Below are 10,464 nucleotides of genomic sequence, written 5' to 3' on the forward strand. Positions count from 1 at the left end.
TTAAGTAGACCGAGCTCTAGACCGAGGTCTGAGGTGCTGCTGTTATCATTTGATTGCGAGATCGTTTGATTTAACACTGATTAAATGATTAAAACGAGCTTATCTAGATGTTCTATGTTTGGGTTTAATTCGGGGCACAGTCTCAATACGGTAAAACTCAGGTGACGCCTCAAAGCAGCGCGCAGACGGTCGGTTTAGCCGTTCTGTATGCGGCCTGGTCTCGACTCTGGATTGTCAGCAGCCTTTTACACTCCTCTGCCGTCTAACTAGCAGACTATGGGCTATGCTGCACGAAAGTAGGGCAGCACCCTCCCGCGTGGGGTGGACACCATCCCTACCTAAAAAACCAGGCTTGCCCTCAAACTGTAACCAATTATCTATGAAGCCCACATGATTGTCTGAACACCACTTGGACATCCAGCGGTTCAGCGCTGTGAGTCGGCTGTAAGACTCAGCTCAGTCGGCTGTAAGACTCATTGGGATGGGGCCAGAGCAAATTACGGCATCGGACATCATCTGGTCCAGTTTAACCACCTCTTTAATATTATCCTTCATAACTTCAGACTGCCGCAGACAAATATCATTGGCCCCTACATGAATAACTATCCTTAAATATCTCCTGTTTGCTAACCACTTAAGGTTGCCGCTAATGTCCGGTGCTCTGGCTCCCGGTAAACAGCTAATGGTTACAGCTGGAGCCTCTAAAGGACGAGCTATTTTCACGTGTCGAACAATAGAGTCTCTTATTACCAGAGTTCTTTGAACTGGCTTCTCAGCGGGTGTTTCACTGAGCGGGGCAAACTTGTTTGACATTCGAATCGGGGGGAGGGAGTGGTGTTCCGGTGGGCTAGCTTCGGCCTTAGCGCTAGCAATTGCCTTAGCTTTCCAGCTATGCCGCTAAATAAGTGCTAGAAAGTGGTAGAAAGCAGAAAAAACAAGCTAAACACGGAGACAGTGATTCCTCCAAGGTCCGGATCAGGAGTCAGGATTTCCCACAAGGGTTAGCGGCAAGCATTAGGGTCAGGGGATTAGGTAAAGGTCAGAAATGGAGTCAGGCTGAGAAATGCTTACTAAATGTTCTGTTTCAATACGCAGGGTCAGAACTAGGTCTAGTGTATGGTTGGACGTATATCTATGAGTTGGACCTATAACATTTTAAATAAATCCCAAAGCATCTAAGATTGATTTAAACCCAGTTCTAAGGGGGTCCTGAGTCTTTTCAAAGTGAATATTGAAATCTCCAACAATCAAAGCCTTATCAGTAGAGACAGCTACTTCTGAAAAGTCAGCAATTTCACAAAAATTGCATTTCAAGAAAATCTGTATAAGGTCCAGGAGGATGATGGACTGTAATAAGCAGAAAAGAGTGCTGCTTTCTAGAAGCCGGAAAAAAGCCTGCCACTTTAAGGCTAAGCACTTGAATGATTTAGCTTCATAACCTGAGTTTAGGATTATACCTAGAACTGAATCATAGATTGAGGCTACGCCGCCGCCACGACCAGACCTTAGTGGAAAACTGCAGTAGTTAAAGCCTGGGGGAGTCGATTCATTCACAGCAATAATTTATTAGGTTTAACCCACGTTTCACAAAGACAGTGAACTGAGGGGGTTTACAGTAATCATTTCATTGACAATGACAGCTTTACGTGCTAGAGACTGTACATTTAACAGCCCAAACTTAACGCGGGAGTTGCTAGTACTCGAACATCACGAAACGCTAATGTTGAGTCTAATCAGGTTGTAAAAGACCCCAGGCGGCTCAGACGAAGCCCATCTCTACGGTAGAGGGCTGGATGCTCCCGAAACCTCTCCCAGATGTCTAAGAAGTCTGCTCCAACGCTGACGCACCAATCCCGAAGCCAGCAGTGGAGAGACGGCTGAACGGCTCGCTCCTTCAACCGTACGCGGGCGTCCATCTTCTTCCGGACGGTGTGATACCAGAAGCTTGCGGAAGTGCTACTTCAGAACCTCGCTGCCGAGACGACATTTGTTCCAACGTGGAGAACCACGGTGCCAACGGCCCCCAGCCTCGTCTTCTGTTGGTAGAGCCCGCTACTCCAACAGCCACTGGATCTGCCGGTCCAGCAGGGCAAGCTCCTAGCTGAGCGTTCGAAGAGCACGTTCCTCCACGGTCACCATGTTCCTCGAGGTAAACAAACACACAGAAACACAATCGACGGATGGTGAGACGAAGGAACGTGAAGCAAGAGGTCGCAGTTGGCACAAAGATTACAAAATCAACTAGCTAAGAGAAATAAGCAAAAGCGAAGATGAAGGAATATCAACTGAGGCTGAGGAGTAACAAGTAATTTTTTCAAGTAATAAGAGAGCAAACAATCAAACAGCAGGTGAGCGAGCGTACGACCTGTCCACCAGAACCGGAAACACTTGCAGAGTTCATAGCTTTATGATGGGAGTCATATGTCTGCTGTAACTGGTGGGGCTCTGGTAGGAATCTGCACCCAACATGTTGCACAGATGGACTGTAATACCTTTATGTGTGTATTGGGGAATGTGGGGATGGGTCATTTATGCTTGATTTAAATATTAGAAATGTAAGAAGAAATTACATTACATAATTTACATTACAAAAGAAATTACATATTTTCTAGCAGTTCTTAATTTTTAAATGCATTATTGACAGTATTTGATGTATTTGGCAGAGATATATCAGCATAACTAAAGTCTTTTTGTTAAATTGCAGAAGATTCTGCTATTTTTGTTAGTAAAGTTTAATGTTTTCCATTTATTCAGATTTTGTCAATATGTGCATCTATTTATAACTCTTGCAGTTTATCAGTTTGACCACATGGTGACATCCAAGCTCCATCCATGAGGTCAATTCCAAAGGGATTCCTTCTCACTATATAGAAGTGCACTCTTCTATTTGAGTGAACGGCTTCTGTGCCCTTAATAGTGAGTGATTGGAGGCTGAATATTAAAGACATTGTATTAGATTGTCGAGTACAGAAGCTGTTGTTGTGTGTTTTTGCTTTATAAGAGTGAACTCCATAGAGAGGGAGAGTGTCCTTTCCTTCACATTGAACTGAACTAAAATCCATCAGAACACTAAACTACTGACAACTTTTTCAAGAAATGAGAGAATGTCGTTCCTGTCATATTGTCTAGTGATGGCTTTACAAGTGCCGAGGCAGATTAAGTAGGCGGTCCTAGATTTGAATATTTTAATGTGAAATATTACAACACAAACACTGACAGTCTCATCTCACTGGTTTCTTCATCTCCTCCTGGATGGTAGGTGGTTATACAGTGTGTGGCTGGAGTGAAAGGTGTCCCTGCAATCTCCTTCCACACACAGTGCTGGTGAGGAACATCTCTCATGGAAGGGGAACTTATATGCAGATATGATGTCCTGAGCATTTCTCACCACCTATTGCAGAGCCTCAGTCTGCCACAGTGGAGCTGCCATATTCCACTGTCACACAGAGAGTCTGCAGGACACAGAACTACACAACCGCGCATAATGGGGTCTTTTTATTAGGATGTCCCAAAACCGAATTACAAATGCAGGTGTTGATTTCCAGGTCTGGTGGGGATGACTGTTTTGAAGGCGGAGGAAAAGTCGATGAACAGCATACAGATATAGGTGTTTCTATTGTGCAGTCAGTTGAGGGCTTCTCCCTTATATAGTGCACATTATTGTACCCTATTGAGATACCACAGAGAACCTTTCAGCACAAGTACTTTTTGTACAAGTTAAGGTTCTATTAAGTTCCCCAAGAGGCTAAAATGCACCTTTAAACTATGGTACAACGGTGTCTCCTCTGCAAAAGGCACGAGCATGTGCTTTTAGATGTACCACCTCAGTGATGAGCCATTTTGGACCCTATAGTGACTAAAGAGTACCAGAAATATCCACTCATGATCAAAATGTCTTTCTATACTGTTTATTTATAGAAAGTAAATAGTAAACATATTGAACTTTAGCATTAATTGAAAGAGCAACAGAAACAGAAAGACATTAACAATGTTTATGAAGATTAAATTAAAAGAAACTGCACCCCATACCATTACAATATGACATTAACAGCAAATAAAACAATGAAATTAAGTAAAAAGGTTTTATTATACCAGCTAAAAAAAATCATATTTCATCCTGACACGGCAAAATGTACATATAGTTCCACTTATATAAAAGAATATCAGCCTTATTAAAAAGAAAAACACCCACCAGAAACCAGAAGCTACATTTTACCACACAGAACCCACACAGCGTCTATGTTTAGTAAGTACGTGACCAAAACAATGGAATCACTTCAGGATGCAGACGGCCCGTTACACCAACATCATCAAGGGAGTGCTTACATAATTTAGTGTAATATTAGACACACACTGAAGCACCTCCCCTTGAACCTGTACACCTCTGAGAGCATCACTGAATTTAAGAGTCTTCTGTAGGTCTGCTGGTGGAAATGGAAGTGGGGTGCTTACACTTTTGCTGAGCATCTCTTGAAGATCACATAGGAGTCCTTTAGAGGAAAACTCCCAGCACTGTTTCAGCTGAAGCGGTGACAAATGTTCACCATCACAGGATGGATGTCATCAACCTCATCATACACTGTAAGACAAAAGCAGAAAACACACAAAAGCTTCATTATGATGTTGCAATAAAGTGTAGAGATGAAGGCAGATCTCAGATCTCTTTCAGACAGAAAGACAGTAAAATGGATAGGCAGACAAAATAACAAATGGAAACACATGCAGTTGGAAAGGCAGGCAGAAAGACAGATAGACAGACAGGCAAGCAAAAAGACAGAGAGATGGGAAGACAGACCACCAGGCAGAGAGACAGGTGGAAAGACAGACAGCTGGAAAGAGAGACATAAAGAACAATGGACAGATGGAAAAACATGTAGTTGGAAAGACAGACAGACAGACACAAAGAAAGAGAAGTGGAATGACAGTTGATTTGACAGGCAGGCAGGCAGAAAGACAGATGTAAAGACAGGCAGGCAGAAAGACAGATGTAAAGACAGGCAGAAAGAAAGACCGATGTAAAGACAGGCAGAAAGAAAGACAGGCAGATGTAAAGAGAGGGAGAAAAAAAGAAAGACAGGTAGAAAATGAATGACAGGCAGTTTGAACAAATGATGGAAAGACATGGAAAGTCAGGCCAAAAGACTGACAGATAGACAGACAGGTAGTTGGAATGACAGGCTGGCAGACAGTTGAAAAAACAAATGGAAAGACATGCAGTTGGAATGAGAGCTATGAAAAGTCAGGCAGAAAGACAGACAGGCTGGCAGACTGGTTTAACTACAGATATTTAGATGGAAACACAATACAGGCAGACAGAGAGAAAGAAGACAAAAGTGGAAAAGACAAGGACAGCTGGAAGGAGAGAGTTTAAAAGACAGACAGATGCATAGACAGGCAGGCAGAAACACGGACAGACAGGCAGAAAGAAAGAGAGATGGCACAACAGATGACAAGAGACAGTTGGAAAGAGAGTTTAAAGGACAGGCAGGCAGAAAGACACACAGTTGGAAAGAAAGACAGGCAGAGGGAAAGAGACAGGCAGACAGGAAAGAAAGACAGGTAGAAAGACATTTAGTCAGATAGATAATACAAGCAGCCAGAAAGACAGACAGTTAAAATGACAGGTATGCGGAATAGGCAGGCAGTTGAACAAAATGATGGAAAGACATGGAAAGGCAGGCAAAAAGAGTGATAGAGGTGGAACGGAATGGAATGACAGCAAGGAAAAATATAGATGGGATAGATAAATACATAGATACAGAAATAATAAATACAGATAGATAAATACATAGATATTTAAAACACTATCCATTGATTAATCTTATGATCGGTTTGTTTGTCTTTCTATCTATCTATCTATCTATCTATCTATCTATCTATTAATATATCTCTATTAATGTATCTTGTTAAATTCAATGATACTACCTATATAATCATCCATCCTCCTTCCTTCCATCCACCGTAGACTAATAGACAGACATATAGACACATAGATAGACAGATACTTCCATTCACTATAGTTTGATAGATAGATATCTAATCTTCCATCCATCTAAACCTCATTCCTCTTATCTATATATCCTGCTTTATATCTATCTATCTATCTATCTATCTATCTGTCTGTCTCTTTATGTATCCTTTTAAATTTAATGTTACTACCTATATAATCCTCCATCCCCCTTCTTTCCATCCACCGTAGACTAATAGATTCACCATAGATTAACAGATAGATACCTAAACTTCAATCCATCCAAACCTCCTTCCTTTCCGTCTATCTATTTTAACCGTTGTGTGACATGTCAGGTGATGTAGTATAAGCTGTACACAGCATATTCAGTATGCATATTCAATATAATAACATTTCCATATTGTAAATGATCCAGTTGTTAACTGTAGCTGAATGAATAAGATGTCATTGTTTATTAATATTGCAATGAAGCTTCAACATTAACAGGTGAATATAATTATTTTATAGTAAATGTATTATTTATGTAGCTACTCATTGTTTGTATTGAATTTATTATTAATTTGTGTGTTTGGACAATTGTTACGTTTCTTACATTTACTTCATCTCAATAATGTATTCATATTGCATTTCCATTATTTGATCAAATCAGATAACATGCTGTGTGTTATGAGTTGCCCAGAATGTCCACTAAAAGTTCAATATTTTGGTAAAATCTGCATTTTGGGATGATATGGTCATCCATTCAAAAGCTATTAAAATGATTTCACACTTTAGCTAGAGCTGTTAAGGCTAGCTATATAAGAGGGGTAGTATGTTGTGTAGAATGCACTTGATTAAATATAACTTATTTTGGAGCATTCTGATTAATGATTTAAAAGCTATTGAAAATATTTCATAAAGACGTATTACAGCAGTTTAGCAGAGTATGCCTATTTAAGAGTAGCATGTCATGTGGATTGCAAACCAGCCCCAAAATAATACAAAGTTATGGTAGAATATTTCTCTCTACAATGGTTTGAAGGTATTAACCTTTTTGCTTGCACAGTTATTAAAGACCAAGCTGAAGACAGACAGAAATACATGCTATGTAATAAATGCTATTATAGACGACTTTTAAGACTTCTGATGTATCAAAGCTGGTTTTTTTTATTCACAACAAATACCTGAACAGCACCAAGATTGTAATTAAAATAACAGACTGTGTCAGTCACAACAACCAGAGATTTTGTAATATAAAGAAGATTAGAATAAAAAAGAAGATAAATGGAAATGGAAATTTGTCTTTGGCTTCACCAGGTTGCACAAAATAAATAAATAGAAAAAGTGTACCTACAAAAACAACACACAAACACACCTAAGAGCACAAACCAGCTTCAAACCCTCCAGGTATCAGAATAATTACAGTACAACTAAAATTAGCTACATTTTCATCAAATCAATAAGGGACTTCAGGATTTCACTGAAGGAATTCCATAAGAAATACATTTAGTATTCCTCTCCTGTTCAACATTGTAGAAAAGCAACACGCCTGGCTCATCCAATCAGATATAATACATTCATAATATTTAGGCCAATCATATCAGAACCTGATGTCAGTGAGTCTGTATTTCTGAGGTTGTATGTATTTGAGTGTTTTAGCACTGAGGTCATGCATGTGAAAAGATTAGTCAAAATTAAGTCACCTGCTTAGTTTTCATTTTGTGCAGCACATTCAATTAAGCTTTACTCAAATAGACACATAGACAAACTCATTGAGCACTTTATTAGGTACTTATTATTATTATTATTATTATTATTATTATTATTGTACTAATACTGAGTAAGAGGTCCCTTTACACTCGAATCACAAATTCCACAAGATGATGGAAACATTTCTTTGAGATTCTGGTCAATGTTAGAAAAGAGTAAGTAGAAAATGGGTAAACCTTAGCTATGAAGGAAAGCACACGGTCAGCAACAATGCTCAGATTCGTTTATGCTAACTGTTGACTAAAGGCAGATTAGGTGCATGAATTCATGCTGCTTGTGCCAAATTCTGGCCTCCACATCTGTTCAGCTCAGCAGAACTCCTGGTGAATTAAACCAAGCTGAATTTTTCAGGCTTTAATTGTCCAGTTTTGGTGAGCCTGTGCCCACAGCCTCAGCTTTCTTTTCTTGGCTGACAGAAATGGAAGCTTACTTGGTCTTAGGCTGTTTCTGTTTCAGGGTTCAATCTTTTCTGAGCTCTCTTTGCAACAAGCCAATTTCATGTGCAGGAACTGCTGCTCACTGGATGTTTTCTTATTTCATTTTCCTTATTGCTTTATTCTGAGGAAACTCTAGAGAGTAACTCTAGAGTGCCCAAAGATCAGCAGTCATATAAATACTTAAACAAGCCCATCTGGCACCAACAATCATTCCATACCTGAAGCTGCTGAGCCATATCTGCATAATCTAAAGCATTGCACTGCTGTCCCATAATTGAATAAGTTGAGGATAGCATGCATATATATATATATATATATGCTTGCTATCCTCAACTTATTCAATTACGGGACAGCAGTGCAATGTAAGAAATGTCAGTCAACATAAAGTCAAGCTGAGAAAAAGAACTTTCTGAGAGAACTGCTTATACAAAAGATTTGAAAGGAACAGTTTGTGCAAGACTAAATTGACTCAGGATCTGGTTGAACACATCAGACTGCATGAACCTGATTCAGCCTTCTTTAACCAACTTTAATAAGGTAATAAGGATTGAGGAAGATGGAGGGAGCTTTTCTGCTATTGGTCCATTCACCATGAACTTCTACCACAATATAAAGAACAACTTTAGGATTCAAATGATATCAAAAAGTTAAAAAAAATAAAAAATAAAAGTATTTTATTTATTGTAAAAATACAAAAAAAATAATTGTTAAAATATAAGGTTTTTGCAAGGCAGTGACAAAATACACAAATAAGTCATTAAACCAAGCGGACCAAATATTCTGAAATGTGCAAATCAATAATCTGATTTTTGAGTTACATTGTTAGTTATAGCCTGTTGTAGCCTCTTTCAGACCAGGAACACTGAAAAGTGTCTAATAAAATAGTCTTTTTAGGTTGCTGACTTTATTCTATTTTTTTATATTGTTATAAAAAAATAAAAAATGAAAGGAGATTATTTGGCCATGTGTGCTATTGAGGATATTACAGCCTGTGTGCTCAGCATCCTCATAAAAAAACAAAACAAAATCAAACTATGGTCACCCTACTTTCAGCTGATTGCCAAACTACAACTTTCACTATGAATTTCCCCACATATGAACCTGATCCTTATCCATAAATAAAACTATAAAAAATCTAAGTGTTAGCTGGCTAGATGCTAATAGTCAATTTAGCCTGGTAATCCCACAATGGAAGGCAGGCCTTTTAGCTATTTAAGGCTGCAGACTAGGCTTGCTGGGGTGGGTACTCCAATCGTATGCCAAGTTAAATCAGATTGTGGATCAGTTATGAATCTTTATTCGTTTAAATTTCCAATTATCCAATCAACCAAAATGTACTTTTATTTTTAAGTGAAATGAAGCAAAAGATACTCAGGTTCCAGTTCTGCTATTCTTTTAGGTGAGCTGAGGCAAATTATTACGTCCCACTTGAATCTGTCTGTGTTCACGGTTGTTTGAATATTTTTCACATGTCATATTGTTTTTGATGTATTTGATACTATTTGATAATTATAAAAGTCAGTAAAAGGCATTATCAATATATATGTACCAAGTACATTAATTCATAGTTTAAAAAAAATGAAAAAAATGAACACAAATGTAAGCGATCTCAAATCTCTTTCATGTATCACTTCCTACGCTCTCAGACGTGATAAAGAAGCAGCTGCAGGAATCGAGAAAAGAGTTGAGTCGGTATAAGACTGGCCCTCCGCTAGACTCCGAGAACATTAGGGCGTTCTTTATAAATGTGAGTGACCACTTTCTCAAACTCACAAAGCCAGCAACTTGAACATGGTTTAAACATCTTTCTGTCTTTCATTGTTTTCGCAGTGCTTGATACAGTTCAATGACCAGATTACCTGTGTGGCATCTGGTGAAGGCAATCAAGGCAGCTTGTTTGTTCAACTTCGCTCAGAGTTCAAAAAGTGGAAGGACCATCTTGACAGTACAAAGGATGAGTGTAAGTGAACAGTTTTTGTGGTTTTCATAGGTGAAAAGCCAGTGGTCACAACCCTGTTCCAGGACATCTACTCTGAGAAGTTTCCAAATAGGGTTGGGGATCTGATCCAGTTGAGCTTGAGCAGAATTCTGTCGGAAGGTAGATCTCCATGAGCAGGGATGGTGGCCAGTGGCCTGAAGGAACACTATTCCAGTAATTTTCAAACATATTTGTGTCCACACTTCTAATAACTGCAATTGGCAATGGATAGAACCAACTTCCATGCAACTTTCATGGACTTACAGCTAATGCGAAACAATTAGCGTAGTTTTTGCTGTCATTTTGGAATGTTACCAACTTCACAATCCACT

General features: G+C 39.0%; 1 pseudogene; it reads right to left on the reverse strand.

Annotated features, from left to right (window-relative positions):
• Positions 1-234: 234 nt before the first annotated feature.
• On the reverse strand, positions 235-1,916 carry LOC140574535 (uncharacterized; annotated as a pseudogene).
• Between the last annotated feature and the right edge of the window lie 8,548 nt (positions 1,917-10,464).

The sequence above is a fragment of the Salminus brasiliensis genome, chromosome 12, assembly GCF_030463535.1.
Source record: "Salminus brasiliensis chromosome 12, fSalBra1.hap2, whole genome shotgun sequence".
Lineage (NCBI taxonomy): Eukaryota > Metazoa > Chordata > Actinopteri > Characiformes > Bryconidae > Salminus > Salminus brasiliensis.